The sequence below is a fragment of the Calidris pugnax genome, unplaced genomic scaffold (assembly GCF_001431845.1).
Source record: "Calidris pugnax isolate Ruff unplaced genomic scaffold, ASM143184v1 scaffold196, whole genome shotgun sequence".
Taxonomy (NCBI): Eukaryota; Metazoa; Chordata; class Aves; order Charadriiformes; family Scolopacidae; genus Calidris; species Calidris pugnax.
The window spans coordinates 4,740,126-4,763,587 of NW_015091042.1; the positions used below are offsets into that span (position 1 = coordinate 4,740,126).

At 42.3% G+C, this 23,462-nt stretch overlaps 1 long non-coding RNA gene across 5 annotated transcripts in view; it reads left to right on the forward strand.

Moving 5' to 3' along the window:
- Positions 1–23,462, forward strand: part of LOC106896343 — a 121,404-nt gene that overhangs the window by 41,396 nt on the left and 56,546 nt on the right. For 4 of the 5 annotated variants that reach the window (XR_001413612.1, XR_001413615.1, XR_001413613.1 and 1 more), the window contains exon 2: positions 3,224–3,282. This is a non-coding gene — a long non-coding RNA (uncharacterized LOC106896343). Of the gene's footprint in view, positions 1–2,837; positions 2,916–3,223; positions 3,283–23,462 lie in introns of those variants that run through there. The other variant, XR_001413614.1, reaches the window with a different exon arrangement.

Below are 23,462 nucleotides of genomic sequence, written 5' to 3' on the forward strand. Positions count from 1 at the left end.
TTTCTGTCATGGAATATCTCATACTAGGGCACAAAACATCTCTGTTTAAGCTTCCTCCTGGGTTTTGCATACGGGAGAATCCAAATTTGTTGGATACATGGTCTCGCCCAGGTCTTCTAACTTGTTTCTGCTTGAATGCTGTGTCCCAAAAGTATGGGCTGGGAGGTTGAAAAGCAAAAATCTCATGGTGAACAATAATGAAGCAGCACTGCAAAGGGTGGTTTGGGAGGAGGCGATGAAGTGGAATAATTATGAATGAGAGTCCCTCATGAGATGTGGGGAGGGTTGCCCAAAATATCTCCTTCTACCTCCAGCAACTTCCAGTATCGCAGCATCTTTATTGATGGTATCTAGGATATGTACTTTTGCTGCTCCTACCTGGATATCTGAATATTTCATACTTGTAAGTCATTAAGAAAATTTACTTGAGCGCTAAAATAGTGTCTGAGTCAGAACATATGTTCTGTACATTTTGCATACTACTTAATTTAAAAATTAATAATTCAGAGGCTGTACTGTCATCTTGCTCAAGCTGTTTGGAAGCTGCACGGCACCCACCTAAGCAAAAGTTAGACCATTGCCAGAAAGGAAATCTGTGCATGTTTCGCCCTCACCAGACCATTTTGCAGGGAGCGGGTGGCATCCTGGAAACTTCCTTCAAGCTATAAATCACCACTTTTAAGGCAGAATTTAATTTTGCCGTTGCTGCCTTTCTAGTTGTTAGGAATGTAGTTGCAATGTGTGTCTGATCCTCCGGGATATCCGTGGGAAGCATGTGTTAGTGATTGAACTTAATTGGACTCTCGATGAATTTCTCCTCCATTGTGAACCAATGGAAACAACAGTCTTTTGGCACTCTGAATTGACATGAGATAAGTTACTCTGACATGAACCATTCTTATCTAATGGCAACAATTACATTATTGCTATTCATAATAATGTTTGCTTAAGTATACTTAGGCATTTTGCTGTCTTGTGGTGTAGGGAAAATCCACGATTTTCTTTGAGCAGTCTTGTTGGAATCAGGGCTATATGTATGTCACTGTTCTCAGCCTTTGACTACATTTCAGCCAAAACCAACCAGGACTTCTTTTTTTTTTAAAGAGATCTGACATTTTTTGGTGTTTGGTTTTGGTTTGGTTTTTTTTTCTGTTTTCAGAGGCATCTATTTGTGAAGTGTCACTGAGGGTAGGGCATGATTTGAGTAAAAAAAGCTTTTGTGCAGGTGAACAATCCAAGTTTGACACATTACAGGCAACCCGTAGCTGTCATTTGCCCCTCATGAATTAGTACAGTGTGGAAAAAAAATAATAACCTCTGTGTTTTCCATAGTAGCACCTGCCTTAGAGTGTGAGAGTCAGATTATCACTTGAGTGGCTTTGATTGGTCCTGTGGCTAAAAGATAGACATTGGACAGGGGATTTGATCCAGAGTAAGTAGAGGATAGAAAGGGAAGATACAGCTCTGCCACTCTTTTCTTTTCTTTGTTGGAGTTCCTCTATAGGTATGTCAGCACATCATAGCGCCCAAATTGGGTAGAATGGTGTTACTCTTCCCACTTTACAGACAGTAAGTGAGAAATTAAGTGCTGAGTGACACAGGAAGACAGACAGCTGGGCTAGGCATGCAGGCAAAACATCTCTGCTGGTGGAAAGGGCTTTAGGGTATCGGTTGGTACCACATGATACCTGATTGGTATGTTCAGCAGTGTTATGGTGTGGTTATCATAGGATTATAGAATGGTTCAGGTTAGACCTTAAAGGTTATTACCAAGTTCCAATCCCCTGCCATGGGTAGGGGCATCTCCCACTAGACCAGGTTGCTCCAAGCCCCATCCAGCCTGGCCTTGAACCCCTCCAGGGATGGAGCAGCCACAGCTTCTCTGGGCACCCTGTTCCAGTGTCTCACCACCCTCCCAGGAAAGAATTTCTTCCTAAGGTCTAATTTAAATCTCCCCTCTTTCAGTTTAAAACCATTACTCCTCATCCTATCACTCCACTCCTCAATTAAATGTCCCTCCCCGCCTCTCCTGTAGCCCCCTTTAGGTATTGGAAGGGGCTCTAAGATCTCCCTGGAGCTTTCTCTTCTCCAGGCTGAACAACCCCAACTCTCTCAGCCTGTCTTTGTAGCAGAGGTGCTCCAGCCCTCTGAGCATCTTTATGGCCCTCCAGTGTGGTGGACTTGATCTATTGAGTGTTGAGAAAAATGGGACTCAGAACTTGAGGAGATGGGGACAAGAGGGATGGAGGTGTTCACAGAATCACAGGAGTTGGAAGGGAGTTTTTTCCCCTCCTGCTTCAGATCTACAGCTGGCCCAACTCAAAGGGGGAAAATGGGAACTTTGGACATGATATATCCAGCTGAGTGGTGGATATATAGGTGGATATATCCATCCTATAGTGTCCTTCCCACTGCAGGGAAGCTGGTGTCTTCTCTCCATCCTGGTAGTCCTGACTCATACGTACCTTTGTATTAAACCCAACATAGAGTAGTGTTAGAACATTTGTATACATCAATCAAGCTGTCATTTGTGTGACGAGCTAGGAGAAGGTAACTGTTTACCACCTTCCGTGGTATTAGAACACTTGAAAAATTTCAAAGAGGATGAGTAGAGGTTACTCTATTGAGTTGCATCCAGTGTTTTCTTATTTGGCTCTCTCTTAACCTGTTATGGAATCTAATGCTTTCTTGTCACCAAGCGAGCCTGTGCCTGATGTATTGCATCAAAACATATTTCTGTCTCCAAATGCTAACAGCAGCACATTCAGTTCTCTGGATTTCAGCAGCTAAAGTGGGTGTTGCAGGAAGGTTGGCACTGTTTCTCTGTGCAGAATAATAAACACAGTGGATGTTGCCTTGGCTTTCACATAGACATGGAGGCTCTTGCCTCAGAAAAGATGTTTCATGGACAAAAGGTGACTCAGCTTTAAAATATAACAATGTTAGTTGGAGTAGATGGGCTACAAGTAATTGTGAAATTTTCTAGCAGACGCCAGAATGGTGGTTTCTTTTATTTTAGACTGAGAGAACATTTTAGAGTTCATTTTTCTAACAGCTGCTTTAGATTATTGTATTTTGTAACACTTACTGTTTTGGATTTTTTTTCAGGAGGAGCCCAGGACGTACCTGTAGAGCTGTGGCTTCTCTTTCTCCGGTCGTTTTTCTAACAGCTGCTTTAGATTATTGTATTTTGTAACACTTACTGTTTTGGATTTTTTTTCAGGAGGAGCCCAGGACGTACCTGTAGAGCTGTGGCTTCTCTTTCTCCAAGCTCTGCCAAAGGTATGTACTTTATGCACTGTTACCCTCCCCTGTGTTCATCTCAAATGCAGTATGGAAACTTCCAGAAAAGTGAGTTTCAATGCTACTGGTGGAAGATGAATGCTTCTTTGATTTTTGAATGCCAGATTTTAAACACAATACAAAGGTCTTCCCCAGAAAGTTGCAGTGAATCAGAGCTAAGCTGGGGAATTCAGGTTGACGCATACAGCGGTGAACGTCCTGCTTGTACTGACTGCTGCAAGGGATGTTCAAGACTGGGCTGCCTGGTCATGGATAAACACTTGGTTTCAGAGGCTCTGGAACACACACAGAGCTATTTAATAGCAGGTCTACACTGACTTCAAAATCATGGTCAGTGTCTGTTAATTAAGATGATTCCCCAGGGCTATGCTCTAACTCAGTCATAACTCCTGGGCAAATAACGTGGCATAATGGAAGCACCATGTCCTTCCCTTGCTGAGTCTGTGAATCTTCCCAGCTCTCTGGGAGAAGGTCTTGTTCTCTAATTAAGCCCTGAATCAAGGTTGCACTGCTCCTCCTCAGCAGCTTGGTACCTGAAGCAGTTTTACCAGGAGAATTGCCTGACACAGAGAAAGTGCTTTCAGCAGATGTGTAAAATGATGACCTAAAAATAGGACGACATAGTAAATAAGAACCTGATGTTCAAAGGTTCAAAGCTGTCCCTGCTGTCTAGTTTGTTGTATAACTTGGAAGAACTAAAATAGCTTTTGTGGTGATAATTGTTAACACATGATTGCACAGTTAAGAATAAAAAATAGCGTTTTTTCTATAAATGTTAACATAAAAGCCCATAATATAGCATGATAGTGTTTTTTCTATAAATATTAACATAAAAGCCCATAATATAGCATGATATTTTCATGTTTTTTCTGAACTAATGCAAAGAACTGTGTAGCCTAAGGATTAATTTCTATATAATTCTATAGGACGCTACAAAATTCCTGAGTAAAACTCTGTGTTTTCTAATGAACTCTGCGTGTCAGCTTGACAGCATCTACCTGGTGGCAGATGAGGAACAGTGGGACTCTTTTTTTTTTGTTTGGGTATTTTTTTTGCCTTTTCTTCCTTTTGAGCAGAGGGTGGGAAGTGGTTCCTTGGAACTATCACACCACAGAAGCTTTGACTGCTGCAGTTTGCCCTCCCTGCCATACCTTCTAGATGTGTGTGCACACCCTTGTAGCTGGAGCTGATGGTGCCCCAGGTTCTCAATGAGCCACGGGCTGGTTCTCTCTTTCAGTGTCCCAAGAACCATGAACATTTTCTAGTTCTACATTTGGAAAGCCAGATATTCCCTGGCCCTGTGTGAACTTGCTTTTCTCCCTCCATAGACCCCTCTTTTCAGTGTGGAAGAAAGAACTGAGAATAATTCAGAATTAATTTATGCAAAGTTTTCCCAAGGAATTCTCAGCCACCCATGGGTTTTCCTGGAAGAGTGCTATACAATAGGCCTTTGTCTCCAAACGGATTTATTTATTATTTTTGAATCTAAATGCCTAGCTTGACCCCAATCTTAAAGGGCTTTTTAGTCCCTGAGGCGTAGCAGTTCATCCTTGAAACCTTTTGAAGATGTGACTCTTCTGTGAATATACAAGGTGTCATAAATCTGCTCAGTACTAGAATGAATGGAGATTATTCTAATTATATCTGAGTCAGAGCTTGTTTTGTTTTAAAGGAGCTAGAAACAAAGCAAAATGGCTATGAAGGAAGTTTTATGGTTTCTACAGAAATAATGTTTTTGTGAATTAGGTCTGGAATCCTTAAAGAAAACAGTGCTCAGAGGGGGGGGGGGCAAACTCTCAGCAACTCATCTGTGGTTCCTACAAGCTGGGAGCCCGGCATTGGTCATGTAAGATTAGCTGCTCAGATAACTATTCTTTTGGTTATTTGCTTGGGTACCTGAAACAGTGTTCTTTAGAGGCAAAATAAAACAATAGAGAGAGATTTTCATCTTCTCCTCTTTGCTTTGAATTGGTTTGCATTAAGCACCGAGGAACGGTACCGCTTGTCCAGCTGGTGATACAATGGTTGGTTTAATTAGAAAATAATGTTGCTCAAATAATGAGGACTTCACCAGGAGTTTTACATTCTTCTGCTTCAAGGTGTTGGGTTTTTTTTTCTAGTATCTGATCAGGTAGAGTAAGAGTGTGATTTTAACTTGGCCTGTTTAAAGGTCCCCTCCACGTTTTAGTTTGATTCTACCAAGTAGTTTGGTCTTGTGGAACACAGCTTTCGTGTGAAAGTCCTCTCACGTGAGCTCTGGTCCTTGATGAGCTGAAAAGTTCATAAAAATTATGATGCCTTCAGGGGAGGTGTTCTTGACACCAGTTACAATAGGTAGAGAGCTGTAGCCAGGATTTGGTGGGGTTTGGGGTTTTTTTTTTGTTTGGTTGGTTGGTTTTTTTTCTCAAGAGCTGAACACTTGCAACTGAGCAGGAGTTTCTGTAGAGGGTTCAGCTTCCCATCATATGGGGGTAGATTTTCTGAAGTGTGTTTGTTCTCATCTTTCTGAAAGTCTTTGTCCCCAGCTGGTTTGCACTAAATAACCTTACCCCTCCCTGCCTCCCCTCCACTTCAGAACCGTAATATTTCTCCCTTGATAAATGGTGCATGCCTTTCCTCCCAGAGAGATGTTAATTTGCACCAAATCTGAACTCTGAAAATTGTGTTGGTCGCAGGTAAATAAATTTTGACTACTGCGGAAATCTTGTCATGCACGAGCCTGAAGATGAGAGAAAAGAGAATTATTAGCTCATCTGTTTTACTGCCGTGCTGATATAGCTGTGTTCCCTGCAATATATTTTTGTACTGCTTGGTCCAATCTATTTTTAAATGATTGAGGTGGTGGAGTATTTTTTAATACCACTGAAGAAACTGTATGAAGTCCAATAGATCTCACTGTTACAGGATTTTTTTCCTAATAGAGTTGTCTTTTGCTTAATTTTAGACTCGCTTCCATCGGATATAGCTCCTTTTCTTTCCTAATGCACACTGACAATTGTGAAAACCTTCTTAATTCATCAATTAGTCAATTCATCACTTTTATCCTCTTTCAAGGATAAAATATCGAGACTGTTGTTAGTGAAACTGTGTTAAAATTAATAGGAAGGAGATCCTGACCCCAGGATGCAGTGTTGGAGGTCGATGGCTGTATGTGCACCATCCAGCACTTCTTGAACATCCCCTATGAACATCCCACGAGCGATTCTTTATATCCCTGGATTTCATGTCATCAGTGCACAAACTGTCATGAACATCCCACAACAGCCTTTCTTTATATCCCTGGATTTCATGTCATCAGTGCACAAATTGTTGAGATTATGGGATGAGACCTGTCATCACCAGCTTCACCATTAGGAGCAACTTGATAGAGAGAGAACAGACCCCAAAGATTTCTGTTCGTGCTGGTTGTGGAAATTTCTGGTATGGTTCTTCCGTCTCCACGAGCTGCTAACCCGAGGCTAGATGACACGAAGGCCTGACACTCCTGCTGCCCCATTGGGTTTTCTCCATTAGCATCACCATATTTTATTCATTGGCCCTGAGGCCAAGACATCGCATTTTCCCTGTTTGTTTGAGCATTTGCTGTCTGTGTGGTGTCAGTGATGAATCACCCAGCTCCTGCTTGGTCCCTGAAATAAAAACTATGCATCCGATCTGCCACTGGCGTTTCTTCTTTCACAATTAATTGTGGCACAGGACGTGATACGCTCAAACCCAGAGAAAAATCATGGCATGAGCAGTGTGAAACATGGACAGGACCAGTCCTGTCTTTTCAGCCAACGTGAAAGAGAAAGCAGAGATTGGAAATATTTGCTTAAAATTAAGTTACTGTGGGGATCTGGAGGGTGATAATGTAAAGAAGATAAGGCACAGGGGTTGTAGCTGAGAATAGCCCAGTGCCTGTAGTGCTGAGTTCCCAAACTCTGTCCTGATTTAAACATGGAAAGAGCAGACAGGGCCATTTCCAGTGCTGTGATGAGATGGCTTCAACTGTTGCATCCTTTAGCTGTGAAACTGCAGTGTCACCGAACAGCTGCTTTTTTTTTTTTTCTATTTTTTTTGGTAATTCCAGAAGCTTCTGCCAGTCAGCAAGGATTGTATCCAAACGGTCTCGCTGGGTATTAGCGCACGGCTTGTTCCAGCAAACGCATTATTACCTATTAAACATTTATACAGCAGCATAAAGTTAAGACAAGGATTCACAAACATAAGTGAGACCTGTTCTTTGCACTGCGGAGCCTCCAGCCTGAATCATGCCTGGCTGATGACACACAGCACAGCTGCCCGTAGGAGGGAGGGTGAGAAATGTTTGAAGGAAAAGGGATTTCTGAGAAGAGGGTGACTGGGGAAGGGGATTTGCAGGTCTAGGAACTAACAAATCAGAAGGTGTAAAAAGAGCGAAAATAGGAATAGAAGCAATATAACAGGTTTAGGAGGGAGTCAAGAATGGAAAAGGAGTTGTTAGCTGTGAGATAAGCTTGAACAAGAATAATTGAACAAGAAATGGCCAGGACTGGACAGGAGAATCCTCTCTTGTGCTCTTTAACATTCAAGCAGAGATGGCTTCGGTATCCAGATCTGATTGAAAACACGTTGCAGATTTTGAGGATGGGACACATTGGGTGGCTTTTTCCCAACATTCTCTACATACCAGCAGAATGGAATACAGCCTGTGAAAGTCCCTGTCTTGAAAAGCAGTAAGTGTAGTGGCTTTGGTCTGCCCTGTTCAAACTGCAAGTGTTCCTTCATTACCTACTGCTCTTCAGAGCTCTCCCCACCCTGTGCTCCACCTGGGAAGCTTCTTTTATTGATTCGGTGCTTCCAGACCTGGATTTCTTTTCTCTAGGTTAATAATTCTTGAGGCTTCTTGTAGTTTTCTCTTGTCTTTTCAAGGAATTGAGAAGCAAAGGGGGTGGTACAGATTTTTTTATCTGTTGCCTGGAATCTGTTCTATATGGGAGCTGCAGGAAAGACTGCATAATGAGCTTCCAGCTAAATGGAATTGCAGTAAATCTGTAAGTCTAGTTGACAGTATGGGAAGAGAGAAATATTATTATGTGGGGCTGGCTCTAAGCAAAGAAGTCTAGGGCACTAAATTGCTCTTTAGAAAAAAAATAAAGAAAAGCAAACCAGGTTCTCTCTGGTCTGAAAAACTGGGAACATCAGGGCTCCACAGCAGTTTTGACACAGCCAGATCCATCATTCAGGTCCATTCAATCTTGGCCATATTGCTGGGAAGCTTTTAGCCTATAAAAGCCAGCAAGTGCAAGTTCTTAGTAGTTCATAAAAATAATTTCATGGCAGGGCTACAGAATTACATTGGTTTCTGCCAATTTTCTTGGTGGTGCCTTGAGATTTAATTTGAGGTCTGGGCAAAGTGCAAGTGTAGTGAAAGACAATTGCCACTCGAGTATACAGCCTTGAGAGATGTATTTGAAACACCGGAAGATGAAGTGACTCAGCTCAAGTCCTGGAGAGAGGCTCTGGGTAAAGGCTGGAAATTATGAAACGAAGGTCCTTGCCTAGGGCTTCTCAGTGCCTACGTGCCCGTTTTGTCTCTGCAACAAATCTGCATGTAGCCATTTGGAAATGGAATTTTTTTTTCTTTGCCCAGTGCTGCACTTCACGTTCTCAGACTGTTACACTTTGCTTTGCTTTCCTTCACCCCCACACTCCTTTACAACATACAGATAGCAGAGGAGTTACTAAACGTTCAGCTGAAGGTGGCAATTTTTATCGGAGCCCTCGCAGGATGTGGGAGGTCACAGGCTGGAGTGCTACTTGCACAGAGACAGCAAACTCAGGAGTGATGCTCTCAGGAAAGGGATGTCCCATCCCCAGCTTTTGTTCTGTGACACAGTTGCCAGCCAAGTGAGGGGCTGGGTCCCACTGTCAACTCAAGTCCAGTCATAAGATGTTCTGCAACATGAGAAGTGCTGTGGGACACAGGGAAATAGCACAGCTCCTGGGTACTCCGTCCTCTGGACTGAGACCACAGTCAGGACTTTAAAGAGTGAAATCCCTCTTGACAAGGACTTTGTGGACTCTCTTTGTGTAAGCCTCCACCTAGATGGGTTTGGTCATCAGTTTATTATATTCTTACATTTTCCTGTTCATCAGTCAATATGACCAGGCATTCCCAATTCAAACTACAAGCTGTCAGGAGACAGACCAATTCAAAGTGAAGCCCAAGGACTGGAAGGTTGTTAAGTGTATCTGTAAAGACAAGGGTGACATTTTAGATTTGTGTTGTTTAGACACATTTTTTGCGGGGTACCTAACAAAATATTTATTTTAAGAATAAGGAGCTTTTATTGAATAGAAGCCTAATTTAGTTTTGCTTTCAGCCCCGACCCAGATCCTTTTACTGTCTTCAAGGGCATCAGAAGTTCTCAGTGGGTTTGCAAAATCTGCATGACTTTAGTTTCTAGTTTCAGGTTTCTGGATGCTGGGGTTCTTCTGCTGATCTGATCTACTGGCAGCTGCTAGAACTTCATAGTCTGATGCTCACCCTCTTCCTTGGGGCAGGGCTGGCCGACCGGCTTAGAGAGTGTGGTTACCTGCTCCTTTTGTGGACCTTGGGGCAGGGCTGGCCGACTGGCCTAGAGAGTGTGGTTACCTGCTCCTTTTGTGGACCAATGACAGTGCCCAGGACTTGACCTAAGGTGAGGAGGCCTGCTTAGAGAAATGTAATATTGCACAGGAGGGGATGGAAGCACTGCACCCATCCCTCTCCCCACAAAACCTGTCTCTACATATCACAGAATCACAGAATGCTGTGGGGATCTCTACATATCACAGAATCACAGAACGGACCTCTGGAGATCATCTAGTCCACCTCCCTGCCAAAGCAGGTCCACCCAGAGCAGGTTGCACAGGAACGTGTCCAGGCAGGGTTTGAATGTCTCCAGAGATGGAGACTCCACCACCTCCCTGGGCAGCCTCTTCCAGGGCTCTGCCACCCTCAAAGTGAACAATTTCCTCCTCGTGTTCAGTTGGAACTTTTATGTGTGAGTGGGAGTTGTAGTACCCTCAAACTGGGGTTACCAGTTGGAACTTTTGTGTGTGAGCGGGAGTTGTAGTACCCTCAAACTGGGGTTACAGCACGGGCTGGAGGTTGTTCCTTTTAGGTTTGATCTACAGTTAAAATGAAGTTGTGAAACTGGCTTGAATTGGCCTGATACTGAAACCAATTTTGGAAGCGTGAAGCAGAGCAAAGGTAATTTGTATAAAAGTCTAGTGGCACTGCAGGCACCGATGCCAAGGAAAGACAGCTGGAGAGAGGGAAATGTCACAGAGAAGGGGGATGGGACCTGTGAAGTATCTTCAGTGGCAGCTAGAAAACAGGGGGATGAGGTAAAAGGGAAAGTGGCAAGTGATGCAGATATTAATCATGCTTAACACAATATTTCCAAGAAATAAAATTTCATCCCTGGAAGAAAACAAAAAAAATGCCAGAGCTGATAATCTGAAGGTGAAAGAGGAAGCAAAGGCTTTGACAAGGTTAAACCTTTTTTTCTCCTCCCCATGTATTACCATAGAGGAAAAGGCAGAGACTGTGGGTTTTTGCCTGCCCCAGAACCGAGCTGAGCAGGTTGATTAAGGGATGCTTGCACTATTTTAGGATTGGAACTGAAAGATCAAGGAGATAAATCATTGCTTGCATTAGAACAAGTTGGGGGTGGGGAAGAAAATAGAGGGTGAAACACATGGGAAACATCTGCTCCAAGGAGGCATTTTAGAAATAAGCTTCAGCAAGAGGGAAAGAGGAGCAGCTGTGCTGCGTGTGGGGGACCACCAGGGCTGCAGTGAGAAACAGGAGAGAAGAGGAGGCAGAGCTAGGAAAAGGCTTCAGCCAAATCCAAAGGGGAGGCAGAGCTAGTGATAAAGCTTTAGCCAAATCCAAAGGGGAGGCAGAGCTAGTGATAAAGCTTTAGCCAAATCCAAGGAAGAAGCAGAAGGAGGACCCAGACTGCAACTTTGTGGCTGAGACACCTCTCCAGTCTACACTGAAAGTGAAAATCTGGAGTGTGTGTGGATAATACAGTGCCTTTAACCCAGCCCCAGCTCTGGGAAAGGAACAGGGTGCTTTGGACTTGTGCTGAAGGCAGGGTGGGTGGTAAACACACAGAATGATTCATCAGAAATGGTGCGTCCTTCATGGAAGGGGAGATATCACCCTGTAACCAGGAGGGAAATGAGCTGCCTGGAGAACATTAAGCCAGCCAAAGAGGGAAGGTGCTAAGGTAGGGCTTCCAGACTCTGCTTGTTACTGTGCCACAGGTTCTTCACACTTAAGAATAAATTCAGATGTTTGGTTGGTTTTAGGTCTGCAGAAGCGCCAGATGCATTGCTCTGGAAGTACAGGCAATCATACTTGTTCACAAATACCTCGTTTACCTGAACCTGACTTGTTCTCTTGGCTTATACTTGTTGCACTAAACTGTAAGAGAATTTTAAAGTTCTGCTATGTAGCTGTGGTTTCATGATTGGTGTAGACTGATCCAAGTCCTGGCTGCCACTGAAAGAATATGCCCCACTCCACCCCTTCCCCAGCTTCACCCTTACCTTGTGTTAGCTCTGGTGTTGACGGGACATGGTCAGGGGGCAGGTAAACTGAGAAAGAATCCAGCTAAAAACTTACCCAGCAAAGACAAAATGGTGCCTTATTGACCTGGGGAGGCTGCTTTGTGTCTCCTCAAACAGGAGGGATGCCCAGCTGTTGCTTTCCCAGAATTACTGATTGGTTTCTCATATGTGATCCTGAAGCTTCTGGTAGTGAAAAAGGCTCTTGGATTATGCAAATCAGTGATCTGATCAACTGTGACATCTCCCAGGTCCTTTTCTTCTGGAAAATAATTTCCCCCCCGCCCCTACATTGCCGAAATTACACTGTCCTTGTTTCTGTACTTGTCTGACTTTATATACTTTTCATGTTGCTCATGGGAGACTGATCCCAAGCCCATTGAAAGCAATAACAGGATTCATGTTGCTGTAGCAGACCTCAGATCAGAAATAAATTCATTTGTTATGCCTGGGGGTTGTACTGTTTATACTCCACAGCTCAGTTTCTATATCCCATGGTGTATCATTAAAGACAAGTTGGAATAAAATGCATCCCACTTCCCATAAATTCAAAGGGTAATAGAGATAATTGGGTAAGTCCTTCCTGTACTTAGAGACCACACTTGCCCAAGAATTGATCTAATCCCTGTTTTCATAAAACCGTTTTTTTGGATGAAAGCATCTCAAAGTGCTCTACGATAGCTGTGCTCAAACCATTCCAGTACAACTTTTCCTGTGGTTGTGCTACACCACCATTCCTATAATGTGCCACAAGAAATTGTGATTGTGGGATTTGCTTTCTTGCAAGTTGGGAAAAAAAAAACCCCTGTCCAGAGTTGGGCAGAGTTATTATACCGGGTTCTGGTTGAGACCAATACTTTTTTCCAACCTAGGTGGGCTGGAGAAAGAAAACCGACAAAACTTTCCATGAACCACATGAAAAGAAAGTTTCGCTTCCCTGGTGAGCAAAGCCACTCCCCGAGCAGATTGCTCTCAGGGTGGGTGGGGAAGTCAAGCAGAGGCTTCACCATCCAAAGAACAGCTTGAGACTGTCGGGGTTTTGCTCAGCATCTCTGATGCTCCATCACGTTGCCTCAGCCTGCAAGGCTGAGGACGATCTCAGTTGGGTTCTGTAAAGCGTTTGTACTTTTTAAATGGATCTGGAGAAATTTGAGCCTTCTGTGCTCAGGATGGGTATCAAAATATCCCATGGGACTTCAATGTAAGCATGGCAGTTTGTGGTGATCTCAGTCAAAATGAACCTTCTTTTCCACGGTCACAAAAAAAGCTGGGCACGGGCAACTTGCTGGTCTCTGTTGAGAAAGTGCTTATTTCTAAAAGATATCACTGCTGAGGAAATTATTAGTCTGTGTTAGGCTGAAAGTGGGAATGGACAGCTTATCCAAAAATACTGCCCTTAGAATCTAGGGTCAATTCTGATTTCTGAGGCCCACTGATTTGCTTGCGGATGCTAATTATGGAGCAGTAGCCCTTTATTAGCTTTTAGGCTTCTGTGATGAGAGATGGGTCAGGGTCGATGTTCTCCACCATCAGCTTTTCAGGGGTCTTGGTCTCTGTGAAAATACAAAGCTGTTTTTCAAGGTATACTGTGGAAATGGCCTGAAAAATCAAATATGGCAGAATTTGGGGCAGATCCCACGAACCCCCTGATTATGTCATAGAAGCAATAGTCTAAAGCCAAAGGTAATGATCTGAGTATTGATAAAATCACAGAGAATTTTCCAAAGATAATGGCATCACTAGTGCCTGCCATTCCAGAACCAAAAGCCCAAAGGTTGTTGTTTTGATACATGTAGCCATCCAGTCCTTTCATACTGCAAGTCCCCTCTCCCTCTCAATATCGAATTTGAAATAATTATTAATGTTTCCAGAAAGAAACAATTTCTAATAAAAAGAGTGAAACAAAATGTGGCAAAAGAAGATCTTCAGTTTTAATGGCAGGATTAACTGCGTTATGTTTTCAGAATGGGTCAAAAAGTTTTTCCAGCTTTGAAATCCCTTCCTTTCCTTGAAAAATTGTTCTCCCATTGTTTCTGTTTCTCCTTCCCTCACCTAAATACCTTTTCTCTCCTTTCCTTTTCATCTCTTTGCTCCATCCAAAGGAAAAGAAGGTCAGGAGGAAACAGAATTGGGAGAAACTCACTATGGAATTGTCACAAGTCTGATTATTTTGATGGAGTAGCTGTACAAAGAGGAATGCCTGTGGACACAGAAGCATCCCAGAACATGTCCCATCAGTGTATTGATCTCTCTTTCATCTGCTGAACAGGGTGTCTGATTGCACCTTGGCTGTTGTTTCAATAACCAGCATTCCACCGCGTTGCACCTCTATGAGTTAATCCATCAGCAATTTCCTTAATGTCTTCTGACATAAGAGGTGCAGTTGCAACTAGCTGAAGATAATGAGATTTCTTCTAAGCCTCTCTTGATTCCTCTTGATTTGCCATGCAACTTTTAATTAAAAAAGGGAGAGAAGGGGTGGGGAAGAGAGATCTCATCAGTTTTAGTCAAACCTTGAAGGAGAGAAGCTAAGACTACATCTAGGAAAGGCAAACTGTCCCAAAGTTAGTTTTAATTTTGCTGGTTCTCTAGCAGTAGGTACATGGTAAAGTGAAAGAGAGAAAGGATGGATCCGTCGGGAGAGTGGTGAAGGAGGCTCAGGATCACAGTTTGCTGCCATGAACGGGTCAAAGATCAGGACCTGGAGATTATTGATTAGGGCCTGTGCAGGAGGAAGGAGAACATCTGCTCTTGTTCTGTCATCCCCTGCCCTGCTGGGGAGCGGGTGGCACGTACCCTTCAGGCTGGGTCAAATGAGGGAGGGGACAGGAGTAAGAAGCGAAGTAAGAAGAATGTTTTCACCATTTTTCAGTCTGTTGGCACTGAAACACTCAGAATTTTTCCAAAAGACTGTTTCAATGTAGGCGTGAAGCCTTGCCCAGGAAACATGCATTTTCTCAGGTAGGCCAAAAAGTCTGCAATTTGCTAGTTTCTTGTACAAAGCATAAAGTCTTGACCAACTGGGGATTTAGAAACCAGCTTTCTCTTTGTGGGGCTCTTTGAAGCTTAAAGGAACTATCTGGCAAAGGGTGCCATCAGAGCTTGCTTTGTAATATGAAAAAAGATTCGAACAAAGAGGACAGTAGCAGACCTTAACCTGGATCACTTAGACAAGAAGTAACCAAAAATAGGCAGTATCTGTGTTCTACGATGCGGACAGAAAGCAGTAAATATTTATCTGTCCTTTCCTTCCCTTTGAAATAAACACTTAAGACTCTGCTGCCATTCAGATAGTCTCTGTTTCTATACGACCCCATCTCTTTAAGGGAGACATCTATTTCCTATTACAACCATATAGAGGCCCTGAACTAAAATATTTTGCATGCCTTTGCAGGCCTCCAGGAAACATTAAACACACAAAGAAAGACAAACAGCTCTGAAGCCCCTGTTTAAAATTAGGAGCAGAGAAGGGAAGCCGAGTTTGTGGCTGCTTTTCTCAGACCTGATCTGAAAAGGGTCTCAAGTCAATTCGCTTATTTTGCATAAAAGTATCCTGTTTCTCAATATTAATTAAGACCAGCTGTTGAACCAGCAGGGCCAGTGGGCAATTATGCCTTTTACCACACAGTGAATGCTTGGCCACTACAAGGGTATTTTTTAAACTATGTCTCATAAAAAAAAACCAACCAAAAAAAAAGCCAAACACAAAACCCCCCACCAAAAGGCCACAACTGTGATTGCACAAACTATTTGCTAGTCGATGCTGTAAGAACAGCCATTACCCAGCGATTGTCTGCTTGCCTTCCATTGCAAAATGCTATTTGACAATATATAAAAAGCATGCATGTAGTTAAAATAGCTTTGCTACAATAGGATTTCGCTGTCAGAATGCATGAGTTTTTGTAACTGTACACAATGGGAGAGAGAGCAGCAAATAGGGGTAATAGCTGCTGAAATTGTCATGGAAAAATTCCTGTTGGTGAATAATTTTGCTCAGGAAAGTAGTTATCTTGCAGTGACTGGGGAAGAGTCCCAGGTGCAGGGATTTGAAAGGCAGGCCACCTTGGGAGCTCCCCTTGAGAAGTGCAAAGTCACTTCAGGATGACTTTTAAGGGTAGTACTGAAGTGTTGAATTGGGGTTACGAGTCAAAATTTCCCAAGAGCTGTGCTGCTCTGGGCCTTAATGTATATAGCTAATTCCCCACCTGTGAAACGGACATAAGAATACAGACAATTAAGGACTGTTGTGAAAAACAGGTAAATGGAAGTATAAGAATGGGCACAGCTGTGGCTCAAAGATCCTTCTAATGCAGCCTGTGGCTCTGGCAGTGGTGTCACAGGTCTAAAGGGAGGGTTAATGTAAGAGGGAAATGAAAATTGCTTCTTCATCTGAGATATCCACATCTTCAAGTAACTTGTGGTTAATAACTTCCCAAGCTAAGAGTTTTAGTTTAGGATTGTTCTTTCATTTTTTTTGAATTTTGGTTTTTGAGCTCGGTCATACACTGGAGCTCTGCAAGATCCTGGGGCAATGAGCTCTGCGATCCCATTATGTCCGATGTGAAAAGTACTTCCTCTTGTCTGTTCTAAAACTTCTGCCTAAAGATTTCTTTCAGTGCCCCTTAGTTCTTGTGTTACCAGAAGGAATGAGCTGCCATTCCCAGATTAGAGGTTCTGGTGCCCTTCAAGATTTCATAGATTTCTGGTGCCCTTCAAGATTTCTCGTCTCTCCTCTGCCAACACTTTTCTCAAACTGAAGAATCCTCCTTTATTCAGTGCCTCCATGTCAAGAAACAAGCTGAGAAGCTTTCATTGTTCTTACCACCCTTCTCTGTTCCTTATCTCCTTTTAAGTCGGAGGTGATAATCTGCGAGAGAGGCGTGCTATCAATTCTAAATGTTGTTATTTGTGAGCTAGTATTTGGTGTTTGCTTGAGGCTTCTTGGTGGGCAGTCACTCGAGATGAAGTATTACCTTACGGGAAGATTTAAGCGTTATAAACACACACATACTCGTCCTAGTCCTTGCAGGGGGGATCTTTTAGGGATCTGTTTTCCTCTAGTGAGGTGTCATGATTTTGAAACAGAGAGTTGACAATCTGCTGTGTTACACTTATTTCTGAGCCGAGTTAGAGTTCTTTAAGAACAATGCAGAGGAAGAATGAAATTCAGAAGAAAAATTGTTTTTCTTACTGAGATTCCAGAACGAAACCATTTTACACCTCAGAAGCTTAATCAAAAACTGCCGGGACATTCTCTTCCTTCCTACAGCAGCTGTTTCCACTCTTGTATTTTAATGAGTGGGCTGAACTAAAAACCTTTGGGGAAGGGCTTTCCCCTCCTTCCCTCCCTCCCCCTTGGCATCCCTACGTAAAAGGCTGCACTACAGGATCACGCTCTGTGCTTCTGGTGAATGAGTAAATGCCTATGGCTGGACGGTCCAAAGGAAAGGTTACATCATGTTCTCAGCTAGTTAAGCTTTTTAGTGCAAGCTTTTAAAAATTTTCCTGGATACTCGACTGATGTGATTTTGGCTGCGAGAAGTAAGTATTTAAAACCTCGGAAGATTTAAGACCTTTCCAATCTCTTCTAGATTTTCTGCTATAAATAACTTGTGGAGTATCTGTTGGTTTTGGAGGTAGATTCTGTTTGAATGACTTAATTTTACATTTCCTGTTAACTGTTTATATCTCTTCTGAATGACTTATAAATTCCCTAAAGCTGCACACTGAGGTCCTTGGAGGAAAAGTACCTCAAATGGTGTTGTGTATGGTGTGTAGTGGAAAGTATTGATTCCCTTTTACTGTATAACAAAATGAGACTTACTTACCACTACGGACATTGTTTCCAAGCTACTTTCTGAGTCCCCTATTTCTTGATTTATCTCTGCTTGTTGAATGACTTTTTTTTTTTCTTTAACCCTGGTTATATAGTTTTATTCAGTATCTAATCAGTCCCTCTTATGTGTGCTGAGAACATCTGCTTTGCAAGTTTGTGTCTGCTTTCACGGGAATACAATAATTTCTCTGTCTTTTCTGTGCTTTCTCATACGAAGCACAACTGAGAAAATGGTGAAAGCAGCGGCACTTTTTTTTTCTTTTTGCTGGTTTTCCTTCGGCACTAGATTACATTCACTGAACTCAGCAAATAGCAGAATTCCCTCTGGAGTACTGGGAAGCAGCCCAAGCTCACTACAGTTGCATTTTGCTAGACCATTCTTGTAGCGGGGGTTTTCTTTTTTCCCCCCCTCTCTTTCTCTTTTATGGTCTGCTTGGGGGTTTTCTTTTCCCCCCCCCCTCTCTTTCTCTTTTATGGTCTGCTGAAATTCTTTCTGTTGTAACTGCATTCCTGATTGATTCCATTCTCAGATAGGCATCTCTCGCCTGTTAAATTTCCCCAAATGCACATCCTGAAACAACAGTAAAAGAGATGCCATGTGTCTAAGGGCAAATTCAAGTTGAGAAATTTTTTTAATAAAACTAGGAGTAAGATGGGCTCAACTTCAAGCCCTCTTAATAATTTATTTGGGACTGAAATTATTGTCTTAATTTAACAGAAAATCTAGACGGACATTAAGGCTTAAAGCTTGGGTTTGATTCTGGATTTCTCTGCTGCAGCTGGAACTGTTTAGGGGCCAGACTCAAACTTGATGATTTGACTCAATAATTAATAGCACAGTTAAAACATCTAAAATGAGACCTAGGGTTAGGTCTTTCTTGGTTATGCTGGCATAAATATGGGACAATTCCTTTCATTTTAAGAGTTCTGGTCTCTGTGAGCATGCAGACACTTGCACATTAAGACAAGCGTTGTGGTTGGTACCTGGGCTGGATCTTCACTGTTTTTTTCCCATTTTATTCCGCTCCAGTGGCCACCTGCATCTGTCCTTGCAATATTCACCTCACCTGAGATCTCAGTGCCATTCCTGTGGTCACAGGTCACCTTTGCTGTGTGGCACAGCCCAGCAACTGCTCTTGGGTACCAGAGTTCTTCTAAAGGCTTTGACTTGAGAAATTAAAACTCAGCTGATCTGGGTTTCCTTCTGACGTATCTCCAGGCTATGAACCTGTCTGTTCTGCTTGGGAAAGCCAGGCTTAAATTAAGCAGGTAGAGGATACAGTAATTCTAGGATCATTTAAAAAACACTTTTTGATTTAGGTTGATGTGGGTAATAGGTGAAGGTAGTAACCCTGTCTCTTTCCCATGATGGACTTTAATGTTTCATTTAGGAATTCATCTTCTTGCTTAGTAATTTACGGTTATTCTGGAAGGCTGGAGCTGTATTATATATTGTTGTGAATAAAGGTCTACCAGCTGCTACTCCCAAGGGAGGAGAAGTCCTACTCTGCTGGCTTTCTCAAGTTTCCATGAGTGCCTTCCCAGTTCTCCCATCAGTGGCTGGAGATGGCTGTTAATGGTCTGAGCTCAGGGGACTGAACAGTACTGAACACCGTGCCTCAGCTTCCTGTTAAGCTTTTCCAGATGATTTCCTTGAAGTTGAAACGACAAAGTTTGTTATTCCACAACTTCCTGAGGCAAACAGTTCAATAGAGGCAGTCGTTTAGAGGAAGAGCCATGAGCGTGGTTAATAGCTTCTAAAGCACCTCATAGAGAGCTTCCTGCCTGTCCTACAGGAGAAATTTCTCTTATAAGACTCCTCTGAGGTGACTGAATGGTCTACCCTTAGGCAAAATATCCTCCTTCTATGACCATCTTGCACACCTATAGTCAAGGGCTGTATAGAGAGATAAATAACTAAATGCAGGCATAAGAGGACAGAGCAGCATTGCCCAGCCTGCCCCATGGCAGAAGAAAACTAGCTTTGGTGGTGAACTGGGGCTCGCTAGGAGGAATAAGTTTAATACCTAAATCTGTGGTATGCACTCTGTGTGATCTCTAGCATGTTATTTGATCTGTCTGCATTAAGTTTCCCCACCAGTGAATGAAATAATGCTTCATTTGTCTGTATTGGTTGTGAACTAGTTTGATAAGGACTATAATCGTAGACACACCTCAATTAGGGATTGGATTTGACTGGACCTTTAGATAATGATGTAATAAAAATACTGAAATATGAAAAGAGATTATTTCAGGTAACTGCATCATCTGTATGTATCCATACAGAAGGCATATGCTGAATTAAAAATCTGCTGAAAGCCTTATTAGGAAGGAGTCACATCTATCGCATACAGCGTGTGTGTTTTACTTCGCTTTACCCCAGTTAATCCACAGAAGGGAGAAATTTGTCTCTTATTTTTGATTGTAAGTTCTGGTAACATCTGAATGGAGGGAAGCAGAGATTTATGTGTTCATGTCCCCTACTAGGCAAGCTGCAGTAATGTTTAGCACATGAATATGTTTTAAAGTAACTTTCTAAATTATTTTTAGATGCCATTGAAATCTGCTGGCTCTGTATGTGGTAGATTCTCCAGGGCCAAGAGCAATTAACTCAGGGGTGTCCTGTCGTTCGAGAAACCCCATCCAGCCCCTGACTTGATAAGTTTTTGAATTCCCACAGTTGTAAGTTCTGAGCTCCCAAGACTTAATTTTCACAGACAACAAACTCTGAAGCCTATTTCTTTTTTGTCTACCTGTCATCGTTTTGCCAGGTTATCAGAAGCTTTTGGCCCCTCAAATCTTTGCTAACCTGTTTTGCAGCTCACTTTTCGATACCTCTTCAGAGTCTTCATCCTCACTTTGTGTCCTGATATATTCTCTGTGACAAAATAACTTTCAACTTGGCTGATTCTCATGTTGGAGTAAAAAAAAGTTGAAGAGAAAAATGGGTAAAGAGCAAATTTGGGTCCTCTACCTACTGAGGGAGAGTAGGTAAAATGTGAAAAGATTTGTAGGGAATATTGTTTAACTATGTGATTTTCTGCATGATGTATGAGTGATTCTTTAAAGATTATATGAGATTGAAGTATTTTAGGAAGAAGAGAGTACTAATGATTTGTAAGGATGTGCTTTCTTGTTGGATTATGTGCATAGACAGACTCATCCATGAAATAATTGGAAGGTATAGGTGGATTTTTCTTTCAATGTACTTGGTATTCCCATTCTTCCCACTTTATTCATGTCATGAGTCAGGGAATAACTGGGGTAGGAGGTAAGGTGGGATTCATAGAAGTAAATGAATAGTTAATGATGCCATCAGAAATCAAATGGCACTAGGAATTGCTTTGGACCTGTCTGTCTCTGCATTATTCATCCCAACTCTTTCTGGTTGGGGTCTGTGTTGCTGCAAGTCCTGCCATGGATCAGATTCCATGATGAGGACCATAACTTGGACTTACAGGAACAGAACTGAGACTTGGAGTAACTGTGTTTGAAATTTCTTGTTCTGGATTGACACAGGAGTAAGTGAAGTCCTTGTTCTTCAGAAATGCTGCTGTGGCTGAACTGGTGTAAATGTTAGCTGGAATATTCCGGGAGGATACAGCAAATAATTGTCAAAATCTGGTTGTTTTGGGGTGGAGGGACTGAGAGCATGGCGATAAAAGTGCAAAGATTTTATAGAGTATTGATCAATTTTTTTAAAGTGCTTGAAAAGTAGACTGGTGTTTTTTAGTTCTGTTTTTTAATTGAGAAAACGAGCCGCTGCTGTGTAGCACAGTGATGGCAGGAGGCTGGGGACAGAGCTCAGATTTCCTGAATCCTAGTTCCTCAATGAGCTCTTTGAGAATCTGAATCCTGCTAAATTATCTTCAGGGAGGAAACATCACACTGGCTCGTGATTACTTAGCAACACTCTGAATGGGAACATCCTAGAAGCTTTGAAAGTTGAGTGTCATCAGAAAATCTGTTTTTCATACAGGGAGATCTGGTAGATGTCTGGATAAACGTCTTCTAAAAATAGGGAGGGGGGGAAAAAAAACCATATCTATGAATTCTATATGCATCTCACAGGATTACCAGGAGCAGGATGTTGTCCCTGGTAAATTCCACATGTTAACAGGTAATGTCTTATCATTGTGTAGGCTTCCACACAACATTTCTTGTATCCTGGATCTTTCCCCAAAGTGTTGTATTAGTTGTTTTTTTTTTTCTTCCCAAAATGTCTGTTTCTTCTAGGGAAGAGGACGACTGCTGTAACGTTCTCCTCAGTAAGTCGTGTGCTGTGAGAGGAGATTGTAACTTTAAATTGTGTTAGAGCTTTTCATGTGATCAGCCACTCCTAAAAATGGCAAAACATCACTGTTTCATGCACACACAAGAGTTGTAAATAAGAAACTATCCAAAAATACCATAGTTTTTGGCAGGGACAGGAATATTTGGCAGGAAGTTTGTCTGCAGATAACATACAAGACTACTACTTTAAATGTTGGTTTGGTTTTGTTTTTTTTTAATAAGATCAAAAAGTTTCCCACAGTTTTTGACATGATAATTTGTATTTGAACCATTTTTGGGGCACGTTGCACATAATTAAGACTTGTCCAAAACTTCAAATCGTCAGCTCCTACACATAAATGGCAACTCATCTATCACGTCTTCAGTAGCAAGGGGGAGCAGGCTGTCTCAGAGACATTTAAAATGCTTTTCTTTCATATTTGCCAAGTTCTTTTATTCTCTGTAGGTTTTAATGACTCAGACCTCCGAAATCTCTTCCATACATGGTTAAAGTGTAACCACTGCTTGGGGGTGGAGGGGGAGGACAGAGGGAACAACTTACTGAACTGATGGAGTTTTAAACAAACTTGGGTGGTTTTCTTGAAACAGCACTTCAGTCCCAAGTCATACAAATATATTCACACACAGGGCATCTCTCAGCCTTAATCATGCTGGAAGCTCGTGGAAATAAGCATCCATGTACAGTGAATGCAGTGCATACCCAGCCTCCATCCTCCATCCAGGACCATCTTCTTGGCCAGGATCCTTTTCTGGGCTCTTCTTTCTACAAGATTCCTTCAGCCTTTCTTCCTTTGTCTGTCTTTTTAAACACACATTAATGAAACAACTTGGTTAGTGACATGGTTTAGTGATGGTTTTTTATCAGAGTTAGGTTGAAGGTTGGACTAGGTGATCTTAAAGGTCCCGTCCAACCCAGGCAGTTCTGTGATTCTATGACTTATGATGCATTTTGTGCAAAAGATGGGTAAGCAACATTTACTAATATCACCTTTTAACAGTGGGCACACATTGGAGATCTGTCTTATTCTCTCCTTAAAGTATCCCAGCACGGACAGTACTTACTTTTGAGCAGGTTAGTAATGGATGTTCAGCAGAACTATCAGATCAAATGGTTTGTACCCATTCCTATTAAAATATCTTCTGAAATAATTTAAAGTTTTCTGTGTGACTGAGCCGCCTTCCAAGCTAGAAACTTATTCAGAGGGGCTGATTTGATCTAGAATGTCGGACAGACTGAGTTTTCATGCTGTTACACGTCTGTTGTGTTGTATTGGTCAAACACATCTCTCTGTTGTGGGTAGGATTTTCAAAAGCATATAGTGCTTTTGTACAGCCATCCATTTCCATTCAAGCTGACGGAGGCCTAATTCCACTAAGGCTTTATTACACTGCCGGGCAAGGGCAAGAGCCTTAAAACTAGGCTTTTTTGCCCTGCCAGAGGGGT